Here is a 13,506-nt window from a genome sequence, read left to right as displayed (position 1 = left end):
CAAGTTCCAGGCAGGAGTTACTGTCAAATCACCCTTCCATAAGATGGGACTAAGTGAGTACCACTGTATAGGTATTCCAGCTGGTGATGTGCTGAATGTGCAAGTTAACAGTTAACTAACAGCCAGAGTTAAACCCAAGAGTGCGAGTGGAGTTTCACAGTGGAAACCCCACTCCTATTTGCAAGTATATTGCTGCCTCCATAAGCTTGTTACCTCTGAAAAAAGAACACTAACTAGTCTATGTTTGTACCTCCCCATAAGCGCACAAACTTTAGGACACAATCTGTCTAGTCTGAGCTCTTCTTTTGATGGACTAGGTTCATTTCCATTATTTTTTTTTGTCTTTCTACATCTCTGCTGTCTGGTGAACTAGAGCATAGTGGTGTGATTCTGTGATTGGCATAGTGTTTTGGCACTGTGGATAGTATTATGGTGGATTAATGTTTCATAGTTTCATAGTTTATAAGGCCGAAAAAAGACAAGCGTCCATCCAGTTCAGCCTATTTCTTGTGCACTGCAGTTATTCCGCAGCGTTGATCCAGGGGAAGGCAAAAAAAAAAAAAACCATGCGGTATAGGCCAATTTACATCATTGAGGAAAAATTCACTTCCCGACACCAATCTGGCAGTCAGATTAAATCCCTGGATTAATTAACTAAGCATAAGATGTAATTTTATTGTTCTCAAGAAAGGCGTCCAGGCCTCTCTTGAACTCATTAAGTGAGTTGGACATCACCACTTCCTCTCCCAGAGAGTTCCAGAGTCTCACAGCTCTGACCGTAAAGAATCCCCTTCTATGCTGGTGCAGGAACCTCCTTTACTCCAGATGCATAGTATGCCCCTTCGTCTTTGTCACCATCCTTGGTATAAACAGGTCATGGGAGAGATCTCTGTACTGCCCCCTGATGTATTTATACATGTTTATGAGGTCTCCCCTAAGCCTTCTCTTTTCCAACGTAAATAGGCCTAATTTTGACAACCTCTCTGGGTATTCTAGTCCCTCCATTCCCTTTATTACCTTAGTCGCCTTAGTGTTGGTACTCTGGTTGGCAATGTGGTGGGACTTTGTGGTACTGTTCCTACAGCATATCACCTAACCACAATTCAAATGTACAATAAACAAAATCTACTCTTATGCTTAAAATTATTATGTCTGCCTAGTAAGTCTTATAATTGGAAAAATAAGGCATATCAAAAAAACATATAGTGCATGTGATGAAAAGTTGTTCCCTTGGAATACTGTGGTCTTAAAGGGATTGTCCAGTTTAGAATGACAAGTGTGCAGTCACTCTGTGTGACTGCAGACTTGTGAATCCTCCCAAGGCACGCACTGTGTGCTGTGAGGATTCGCAACTGTCTGCACCATGAACGGAGGTCAAGTATGCAATATGCATTCTCCCAGCCAGAACTCGTCTAGTTGGCACTGCCTTGCTCAATACTGTTAGAACTCTCCTGTTAGGTTTTTTCTATTTTGCTGGTCACATGACCTTTTTTGCCTATTTAATCCTGCTCCGCCCTTCTGTCCATGCTGGACTTCATTGTAATTTCTACTCTTTAGCTAGCCAGGTGCTTTGTAACCTTTCTCAGTCAGTTTTGCTAGGTCTTTTGACCTTTATGTTCTATGTTGTGTGTTTGTCTTTTTACTGCTACAATTTCTGCTAGGAGGTGTCCATCTTTCTCCAAGTCCCTAGTTCTTGTAGGGATCCCTCCCTCACATCTATAGGTCTTCGTTCAGACTAGCTGAGGACTTTAGCGGGTCTGATCGCAGGATCAGGTTCCCCGTTACATCGTAGGGATCTAGCTTAGTTCTATTGTAGGGACAGATCTCCTGTCTTTCCTTAGTGCTTGTAGCCTATCATAACAAATGCATTCCTATAAATACTCCCATTACATTCCCAGTCCTCACAGCGTGCCCTGGGAGGATTCAAAAGTCTGCAGTCACACAGAGTGACTGCAGATTTGTCATTATAAACCAGACAAGCCCATTAATTTGAATAAAAATGAGGACAAATCATCATGTAGTTTGCTGCTGTGGTGACATGTTTGTATCTGAATGTCATAGATAAAGCAGGAAGTACTGTACATAGACCAACAAGTGTTCAAATAAGAGCGTAAGGGAATTAGTAAAATGAGAATGATGTATTTTTATTCCTTTTGATTTATTTTACTTGTTTATATAGCGCCATTAATTTTCACAGCACTTTACAGACATCATCATCACGGTTCCCATTGGGCTTATAATCTAAATTCTAAAATATATAAAAAAAAATTGTAAGTTATAAGCACTCCTCAATGTATTTACTTTAAATGCGCTCCTCAATATGTAATTCTAGTTCTGATTGCTAAACATCTTACCTTTAAAGTTCTCTGTTCAGATAATTAAAAATCAAATTTCATATTCATGGGATCAATAGTATTTTTTTTTCCATTTATAGACCGCAATTTCCTGCTTAAAGTAGTTTGTCAAAAAAATGTGTATTTTCTTGTCAAAAATACATGACTATATTCCTTGCACCTGCTGTGTTAGCTGCCAGTATCAATTTTTTCAGTGATTTTATTCAATGCTGTTCTTATGGTGAATATAAATTATGTACATGTTGAATCTCCATTTTCATGATACCTTTGTGTAATATGATAAGCAGTCTGCACAAAACTTTCTGTAGATTCTGTTTCAGGAGTTGATTTATAATACACTTATTTATGCAGTTTTTTTGCTTATCCTACTATATCAAGATCTTTGAAGTTAATAAAATAAAAAAAATCTCAAAAAAGTCTCCAGGAACCCAAATATGATTTACATTTTTCCATTGTGGGATTTAAAATAATTAGATTAATGGGTCAAAGTTATTAACCCTGCTAACAGCATAAATTTACACAATGCAGTCTGAAAATGGCAGGAGACATTGAAGTGGACAGACATAGTGGCCAACGGACGTGACGCCTAGGGTGGCAATCTTTACAGCAAAGATTGCATAACTTTTTAATTGGTATATTTTGAATATATATTAATTACAAAATGAATAAAGTAAATATTTCCTGCAAAATGCAAGGATATGAGTTCGTGGCACAACCCTTTTAAAAGTATATATAATTAATATGAGAGTTTTCCCTCCAGTTATCCATTACACAGTCATTCAACATTCCTAAAAATTACACAATGGCATAGAAATTGTCTGGCAATGTATAATAAGTTAAAACTGTTTAGAAAAATCTGTTCTTCTTGTCCACAAATAGCACAATGTCTGTCCGTGGACTGTGTTTGACTTTACAACTTAGCTCCACACACTTGGCACCATTTCAGGAAAAGCTGATTTTTTTCTAAAAGGTGACTTTAGCTGTTCAAATCTTTACCGGATAGTTTGTTGCAGATTCGATAATATCTGAAAAATAGCACTGGCTTTTTTTTTTTGTTAAAACAATGGACACCTTGAAGAGAACTTATTGATCCCAGGACAAGCCAATAGTGTTTTTTTCTGCAAAACTTCATAGACCAGCTGGATATCCTCTATGAGATCCAGTACTTTTCACATGCAAAACATGTGGACTGCACCTTGGAACTGTCGTTATGTTGAAAGGTTCACTTCTCTGGCAACAGTGGCAATTACTGCAAGGGACAATATTTGTCTTTCATAGTCCAATGACAGTTTTTATTTGTTATCCACATGCTGCAAACAAGGATTGCAGTTTAATACCCATTTCTCCTCATACCCAAAAACCTGAAACCAAGGCTTGTGTGTCACAGAAAGTGTACTTCCTGGCTTAACAGATAGGCAAGCTACATTTTTTAAAAAACAAAAGTTGCCACAATCCAGAAATGTAAATGCAATTATCTACCTCACAAAGTGTGAATGTTGTAAAAAAATATTTTTTTTTCTTGCACACTTCTTTGTAGCAATAGTCTAGTGAAAATTAAGAACTAATGAGAAAACTTGGTGGAGGGAGAGTGTGGAAAAGAGAAGTAGAAGATGGCAGATCAGGAAAGAGAGAAGGGGTAAGGAAGCCAGGGAAATAAGGGAGGAATATGGAGGTAGACAAGTTCTCAGAGAATAATGATAGAGGTCACAAGAAGCATTGCATCAAGAATTACACTGGTTACTAAGTTTCTAAGTAAATGATCCATTAGGTGTGGTCATGTAGAAAAGTAACGTAAACAAAACTGAAGCGTATATGAGTACACAGACAACATCTACAGAGTTCAGTGTTGAAGTAATCTGCAGTTTTAAAACATAGCTGATACAATGCTCAATTAGCACTAATTATAATATAAATCATAAAAAGATAAACAGATTATGCATGTTTATTATATTTAACCAGAGACTAGTGTTGAGCCACCCCCGTAGTGTTCGAGTTCGGTTCGGTTCGTCGAACACCCGTGTGTTCGCCGAACTGTTCGTTGAACTGTTCGTCGAACACCTTCGAACACCGTTAAAACCAATGGCAGGCAAACAAAAACACATAGAAACACATAGAAAACACCTTCAAAGGTGTCCAAAAGCTGACAAACTGCTCAGAAGACACAAATAACACATGGAAAAGTGACAAGTACATATAGTCATGCGAAAAGAAAAGAGGTGGAGGAGTAAAAGGAGGGGGAGACACAGATATAGGCATGTCATGCCCTTCTAAAATCCAAAAAGTGAGAAGCCGACACGTTCAGTCCGCTCCTGCCCATGCCACCTCCGTGTCGCCGGGTTTGTGCCAGAGCCGCGGTGAACCCTGACGGCCAGCCCCCCTCTCCCAATACTGGTGCCTGTCCACTGGTGGGTCGAGCGAGCCCCCCTGTGGTGGAGGCAGTTCTAAGCTTTTTAATTTAAATTGTCTCTCTAATTTGAATGAATACACTTTAAATCCATTTACAAGGATCTATTGGAGGGCAAGTCTCATGCCAGCAGCCGCGTAATTCCAGCTACAGTAGCGTCCACTAAAGCTGCTGCAGTTAAAAAGCTTTTATAAGGATCGAGCTCGGCTGTCCACCGCAAGGCATCCTACTGCCAGTCCCAGCCCCTATGCCTTGGGGTGCCTCCTGATGCTCTTCACTGAGTATCCCGTGGTCCCGAAGCATTTCCTTTGAAAAAATTAAGTGTCCAAACTACAGGTGGTGTAGTTTGCTTAACAGCCGGGATAATCCGCTGACTAGCAGACACTGCTACTAGGCACAAAGTATTTCCTGGGCTAGATGCAGTTAAAAATTTGTAATTAGATACTCTCGTTGGATGCTGAGAAAGCATTCCATAGAGTCTCCTGGCACGCCATATATGATTCTCTTAAAAATCTTGGGGTAGGGGTCTAGGGGACCCTTTTATAGCCAAAATCACGGCCCTGTATCACAATACGTCACCTAGGCTGAAGATAAATGGAACTGTAGCACCCTGAGGGCTCGGTTGCTACAGAGGTATTGCACCTCACCCAGAGGTGTGATATCTCACTCTCAGGTAAGGATGGAGTGTGGATCAGGACCCGACACCTGCATGCATTACACCACATTGCCGTGCGGCAGGGCGACCAATATGCCTCTGAGATGGGCACGACAGTCCCTGTCCCTGGCTGGAGTGGGGGGAGGGAACACTGAGGAAGGGGAACCCTGTAACGCAGGAGCAGGGAGGAAGCAGTTCCTGGGTGCATTGAGAAGGGAGTATAAAAGGTGGGCACCATCTTAGTTCAGTGCAGAGAAGTCTGAGCAGAAGTGACAGGGAGCAGGGGCTCTGCATGAGCTCTGCTCCGGAGGCAGGCCTAGTAACAGAGGCCCAGGCCTGGAAGAGAGAGAAGGAAGGAAGAGGAGTGGAGAAGGCTCCAGGAACGAGGAATGAAGGGATGCCAGAGGTGCGGACGGGCGAGTCGCCACCGCACGCCCGAATCCACCTGCGTGGAGGGGTCAGGCAAAAGGGGGAGACCGGTCCCTGAAACTAGTGGAGGCAGGAAACGACCCTCAGCTAGAAACCGGAGGCTGTGACATTTTATGTGGCGCAGCCCCTCGCTACACCCGCTAGGAAGGCACCACATAGGGTCAGGGAAACTGGCGCCAAGTTTACCAAGAGGAGGCCCGAGGCAGCCGGACAGAAGGGTTGGTAAGAAAGGCCAGACAAAGGACACACAAAGGGGGTCCTGTGAAGCGCTCCAAAGTTATCTGGGAGTTGTCTGAGCCCCTCACCTGGTGAGCACAGTACGACGTGGGCAGCCGTTACCTGCAGACGTGGTCTGGATAATAAGAACTGTGAGTAAAGGCCCTGGACTGCATCACTGACTCCGTGTCGTTACTGCTGCTGCCCTGCACCATCACCCCCATCCTCCGCATACACTGCCCTGAGGCTATACTCCTCCCGTGGAGAGTTATGCTACGCTCTGCTGCACCCACAACACCAGCCTCAGCGGTCTGCCCTGCAGCGGCGGTTCACTCTGACCGCAATCCACGGGTGGCGTAGTCGGACATTTAAACATCAAAACCACATAAATAGTTCCACCACTGGTTTGACCACCCTGAGCCACGGAACCGGGTCGCCGCCACGAAGACTACAACCACCAGCATCCACCAAAAAGGGTCCGGCTCCGGGTGTCCCAAGGCCCAGGGGGTGCATCAGAACATTTTCATCACCTTTCACAATCACCAATGGGACAAGGCAGGGATGTCCTCTGTCCCCTCTCTTATACATCCTAGTGACGGAGCACCTGCTCTCATCAATTCGCCATAACCCCAATATTAGGTGGATTGAGGTGGGAGGCACCGAGTACAAGTGCTCTCTATTTGCTGATGATGTCCTAGTATATATCACTCAATCACATATATCCATCCATGCTGTTATGACTGAAATAGATCATTTTGTTACATGGTCAAATTTTAAAATCAATGCAGCGAAGTCTGAGGCCCTCGATGTCTCCCTCCCCAAATCCATATAGGATTCCATCCAGTCCAACTTTCCCTTTGCCTGGCCCTCACAGGGTATCAAATACTTAGGAATTCCTATTCATAGAGACTTCTCCCATCTATGTTATCTTAATTTTGGGCCCTTTATTGAACAACTCCATACAGACCACGGTTGGCAAGTTAGAACTGTAAGATTCACTACGTGAACCACTGGTGTTTTGTGGAAAAGCACATGTACACTGTGTTCCAAATTATTATGCAAAAAGTGTTTAGGAGTGATAAGGGAAGAATTTGTTTGTTTGTCAGTTAAACTCATTGATGGTGATGTGTGTCAGGGCTCTTTATATCACTGTAAGCAATTGCAGACACCTGTGCTAATTAGTTTGGCAGGTGTGTCCAATGAAAGGCAAGACTACTTAAGAAGGCTGTCTCACATTATTAAGCAGCCTACATTTTCTGCCAAAATGGGAAAGAAAAAGGATGTGTCGGCTGCTGAGAAGCAACAAATTGTGGAGTGTTTAGGTCAAGGCATGACTACAATCAACATTGTGCGATGATCAGGTTGAAGTGTCTTGGCAATCAAGAAGTATGTAGCTGATTCGCAGTACACACGTGTGCGTGCTGATAAGGGCAAATTGAGGACTCTTTCCTACAGGCAATTACGTCAGGTTAAAAGAGCAGCGGCAAAAAAGCCTTGTCATAGCAGCAGACAAGTTTTTGAAGCTGCTGGTGCCCCCAACGTCCCCCGAACAACAAGATGCAGGGTCCTTCAGATGTTTGCAGCTGTGCATATGCCATCCTGTCGACCTCCTCTATCCACTTCACACAAGCAGAAACTGCTCCAGTGGGCCAAACATTACACGAAGACTGATTTCAAAACTAATTTGTTCACGGATGAGTGCCGTGCAGCGCTCGATGGTCCAGATGGATGGAGTGGAGGATGGCTGGCTGATGGACACCCCACGCAAACACGGCTACAGCGCCAACAAGGAGGAGGTGGAGTAATGTTTTGGGCTGGAATCATGGGGAGAGAGATTGTCGGCCTATTTAGGATCCCTGAAGGCGCTAAAGATGAACTCCATAATGTATGTGGATTTTCTCAAACAGCACTTCCTGCCATGGTTCAAGAAGAAGAACCGTGTATTTCACAGCAAGATCATTTTTTTGCATGATAATGCACCATCTCATGCTGCACATAAAACATCTGCATCTCTGGCTGATATGGGCATAAAAGGGGACAAACTTATGGTGTGACTCCCATGCTCCCCTGACCTCTACCCCATTCAGAACCTCTGGAGCATCATCAAAAGGAGTGTCTATGATGGCGGGAGTCAGTTCACACCTAAGCAACAGCTCTGGGAGGGTATTCTGTCCTCATACAAAACAATTGAAGCAGAAACCATCCAAAACCTGACAAATTCAATGGACGAGAGAGTTCAGAAGCTCCTTTCGAACAAGGGGTCCTATGTGAAAATGTAACATCACCTAGAATAAAGTTTTGAGTTGAAAACTGTTTGATTTCAGTTTCTAATAACCTGCTAATGCTTATAATTTCAAAAATGACCATTTTTGGTCTTTATTAAAATGAAAAGGTTGATCGAAAAGTTTTGGGGATCTAAGAGTGTGGCAACCCAGTAGTCATGATTACTTCGAATTCTGACAATATGAGGGTCATGTTGCAGGTAGTGCAGCAAGAAGGCACTTATGTGTCTTGCGCATCTCGGAGCCCCAAAATTATTTTCCGGGCTAGATGCAGCTAAAAATTATTATTAATTTTAAATCTGGTGGAGCTTAGTTTTGATGGCCTAATAGGATCAGTGCTGCACACTGCTACAAAGCCCAAATTATTTTCCAGTCAAGATACAGATAAACATGATTAGTAATTTTAAATCTGGTGGAGCTTATTATAGATGGCCTAATAGAATCAGTGCTGCACACTGCTACAAAGCCTAAATTATTTTCCAGCCAAGATACAGATAAACATGATTAGTAATTTGAAAGCTTAAAACAGTTGGTAGGGTGATTTTAACCAATCATCAAGCTTTTACTCTCCCCAGGATGAAACAGGGGTAGAAAAGTCGTTTCGGATCCATGATTTGTTCATCTTTATGAACGTGAGTCTGTCTACATTATCAGTGGAGAGCCCCGTGCGCTTATCTGTCAGCACACCACCAGCAGCGCTGAACACAAGTTCAGACAGAACGCTGACTGCGGGGCATGACAAGATCTCCAAGGCGTAAGTGGCTAGCTCCGGCCATTTATCCAGATTGGAAGCCCAAAAAGAGCAAGGGTCCAGTGACACAGTCATGGCTTCAATGTTTACTTGGAGATACTCCTGTACCATCGTCTCTAGGCGTTGACTATGTGTCAGACTTCTTGTCTCCTGTGGCCTTGCAAAGGATGGGCTAAAAAAGTGGTGAAATGATTCCGCAAAATTGATGTTACCAGCAGATACTGTGGTTCTGTTACGGTTTGAGTGCTGAACACTTGACGGTCCCATGGTTGACAAGTTGGAACTGTGAGATTCACTACGTGCACCACTGGTGTTTTGTGGAAAAGCACATGTAAGATTCTGCAACAGTCTCTGCTGATACTCCTGCATGCGTGCATCCCTTTCTATGGCAGGAATAATTTCTGCAAATTTACTTTTGTACCGGGGATCTAACAGTGTGGCAACCCAGTAGTCAGGATTATTTCTAATTCTCACAATTCAAGGGTCATGTTGCAGGTATTGCAGCAAGAAGGCACTCATGTGTGTTGCGCATCCAGGAGCACCAAGTCCCTGTTGTGTTGGTGGCGAGGTAACAATCATGCTTCCTTCCTCTGTCCTCTCCCCCCAACCTCGCACAACAGAAATGTAATCAAGGTCTCCCTCATCTGATGAGTCTTCCATCAGTTCGTCCTCCACTTCTTCCTGGGCTCCTGCACCTTCCTCACTAGTTTGGCTGCTACCATGCGCCCTGGTTAAACCATCTCCCCCACCCTCACATGCCTGCCGCCTTGGTGCTGCCGACCGTCTGGACCTTGCAGATGTTAGCCCTTCCGCATACAACTCCTCCTCCTCTACTTCCTCCACCTCCTCTTGTGCCACCACCTGACTCCGAATTCTGTTTAACATGTGCTCCAGCATGTAAATCACCGAAATAGTCATGCTGATAATGACATCGTCAGCACTAAACATCTTCGTCGCCATTTCAAAACTGTGCAGAAGGGTGCATAGGTCCCTGATCTGAGACCACTCCTCCAGCGTGATTTGCCCCACCTCTGGATCTCGTTGGCCCAGGCTATACGTCAGAACGTATTGCACCAGGGCTTGTCGGTGCTGCCACAGTCGCTGCAACATGTGCAGAGTTGAATTCCACCGGGTAGGCACATCGCATTTTAGCCGGTGAAGTGGCAGGCCCAACGACTTCTGTAGAGATGTAAGTCGCTGAGCTGCGGGATGCGAACGGCGGAAGTGAGCACACAGTGACCGTGCCCTCTGCAGAAGGTCATCTAGTCTGGGATAGTGGGCTAAAAATTGCTGGACAACCAGGTTCAACACGTGAGCCATACAAGGCACGTGTGTGACATTGTCCCGGCGAAGGGCCGCACCCAGGTTTGCAGCATTGACGCACACGGCCTTCCCTCGTTTCAGGTCCAGTGGAGACAACCATTCATGAAATTGGTTCTCCAGAGCTGACCACAACTCCTCAGCTGTGTGACTCACATTTCCCAGACATTTCAAAGTAAAAACCGCCTGATGACGTTGAGCCCTACTGCCAGCATAGTAAGGAGGTGTGCAGGATCCCTTCTGCGCAGTTAGAAAGCTTGAGGCATGACCAGACAGGCTTTGGGTGCAGGTGGAAGACCGAGAGGAGGTTGAGGAGGCAGAAGCAGTGGAGGAACTTTGACATAAAGAGGATTGACGCACAACTCGTGGGGACGGCAAGACTTGGACAGCAGCACCGTGTCCTGCTGTCACCATAGTTACCTAGTGCCCAGTCAGCGACATGTAACGCCCCTGTCCATGCCTACTCGTCCAAGTGTCTGTGGTGAAATGCACCCTGTCACACACAGAGTTTCTCAAAGAAGCGGTGATGTTGTGTGCGACATGCTGGTGGAGCGCAGGCACACCTTTCTTTGAGAAGTAGTGCCGACTGGGCATCTGGTACTGGGGCACTGCGACGGACATAAGGTCTCGAAAATCCTCTGTGTCCACCAAGCGGAAAGGCAGCATTTCTGTAGCCAAGAGCTTGCAGATGGTGAAATTCAACCTCTTAGCTTTCTCATGGCTAGGAGGAAATGGTCTTTTACTTGTCCACATCTGAGGGACCGAGGGCTGGCTATTGTGCTTAGACGGGGTTGATAAGGGTGTCCCCGGCAAACTGCCGGTCTGTGAGGAAGATGCAGGCGGACATGTTAGGTTGCCTTGATCCAAAGGTGGTGCTATCGATGTCGGACAGCGCTCAACAAAAGCTGGTGTTACCACCTCCAAAGAAAATGATGACCTGCCAATCACGCTGGCTGTTGCGGGTAAAGAGGTGGCAGGTCTATGTATTTTTTGGCCTCTACTTAGCTTTTGCTGACAAATGTTACAGATAACACGAGTTGGGTCATCTTTATTGATCTGAAAAAATGCCCAGGCTATGCAAGGCTTAGCACCCATGCGACCCGAAGAGCCACCACGACTTGTGGTGAGAGGCAGAGTTGTGTTTGAGGATGCAGTTGTTGACGTGCTTCCAGTACTACGTCTCTGTCCAGGAAGGCACAACCTGACCTCGTCGTCACTAGCATCTTCCTCCACCTCCTCTGCTGACCTCATCTCTTGGCTGACTGTAGGTTGACAGTAAGTGGGATCTCCAACCTCATCATCATCACCCTGTGCGTTATCACACCCATCGTCCTCAGAGCCAACCTGTTCCTGCCCTGAGAAAAAACTAAAGTTGTCGCTCCAATCAGGTATTTGAGTCTCATCATAGTCTTCCTCATTGTCTCCACCAACAGGAGTTACAGTTTGGGAATGAGGGTCTACATTATGGTCAGAACCTTCTGCGTCTGGTCCTGGATCTGACTCATAAAGATTCTGGGCATCAGTGCAGATCATTTCCTCGTCTGGATTCACAGAAGCGCTGGAGTCGACCTCTGATTCCCAGGCTATAGTATGAGTAAACAGCTCTGCAGACTCAACCATCTGTTCTACCTCATACTCAGACGGGCAGCTGGAGATTTGGGAGCTGTGAGGAAGCAAGTGCGATTGGGGTGACACCTTTGAGGACTGGAGTATTTGTGATGTTGAAGTTGATGTGGAGGAGAGACCACTTAAAGGAGCACTTGATATCCGCTGAAGCACCTGCTGTTTTTGTGCCTCATCAGGAATTTGTAGCGATTGGCATGACCGTAAGAAAGGGATCTTATCACATTGTCCGCTGAAAGAAGTAGACATTTTAGTTTGGCTGGAAGATGGTCTTTCTTCTGCAGATGTTACTGTTGCTTTAACACCTACCCCACGGACACAACCTTTTTTCCCCTTCCCAACACGCCTATTCCCCTTTCCACCAGCAGCAGGCCTTTTTCCACTCATTTTGGTGGTTAACTAATTCACAACTCTGGAGTTGTTTGCACAAAAAAACAATGGATGGGAACCGAGCAGAGCTGAGTGGCCAAACTGTGGTATTAGGCCAAAACTATTGGCTGGGTTAGATGCAGAAAAAAATTATATTCAATTTGCAACCTGATGGAGGTCAGTATAGATGGACTAATAGAGAAAGTCCCACACACTGCTAGAAGGCCAAATATTTTTTCAGAGCTAGATGCAGATACAAATTATTTTTAATTTGCAACCTGATGGAGGTCAGTATAGATGGACTAATAGAGAAAGTCCCACACACTGCTAGAAGGCCAAATATTTTTTCAGAGGTAGATGCAGAAAAAAATTATATTCAGTTTGCAACCTGATGGAGGTCAGTATAGATGGACTAATAGAACAAGTCCCACACACAGCTAGAAGGCCAAATATTTTTTCAGAGGTAGATGCAGATAAAAATTATTTTTAATTTGCAGCCTGATCGAGGTCAGTATAGATGGACTAATAGAGAAAGTCCCACACACTGCTAGAAGGCCAAATATTTTTTCAGAGCTAGATGCAGACAAAAATTTATTTTGAATTTGCAACCTGATGGAGGTCAGTATAGATGGATTAATAGAGAAAGTCCCACACACTGCTAGAAGGCCAAATATTTTTTTCAGAGCTAGATGCAGATAAAAATTATTTTTAATTTGCAACCTGATGGAGGTCAGTATAGATGGACTAATAGAGAAAGTCCCACACACTGCTAGAAGGCCAAATATTTTTTCAGAGCTAGATGCAGAAAAAAATTATATTCAGTTTGCAACCTGATGGAGGTCAGTATAGATGGACTAATAGAACAAGTCCCACACACAGCTAGAAGCCCAAATATTTTTTCAGAGGTAGGTGCAGAAAAAAATTATATTCAGTTTGCAACCTGATGGAGGTCTGTATAGATGGATGAATAGAACAAGTCCCACACACAGCTAGAAGCCCAAATATTTTTTCAGAGGTAGATGCAGAAAAAAATTATATTCAGTTTGCAACCTGATGGAGGTCTGTATAGATGGATTAATAGAACAAGTCCCACACACAGCTAG

Source organism: Phyllobates terribilis, unplaced genomic scaffold (assembly GCF_046119375.1).
Source record: "Phyllobates terribilis strain yellow unplaced genomic scaffold, ASM4611937v1 Scaffold_2__4_contigs__length_985480577, whole genome shotgun sequence".
Taxonomy (NCBI): Eukaryota; Metazoa; Chordata; class Amphibia; order Anura; family Dendrobatidae; genus Phyllobates; species Phyllobates terribilis.
Note: the sequence above shows the minus strand (reverse complement) of the source record.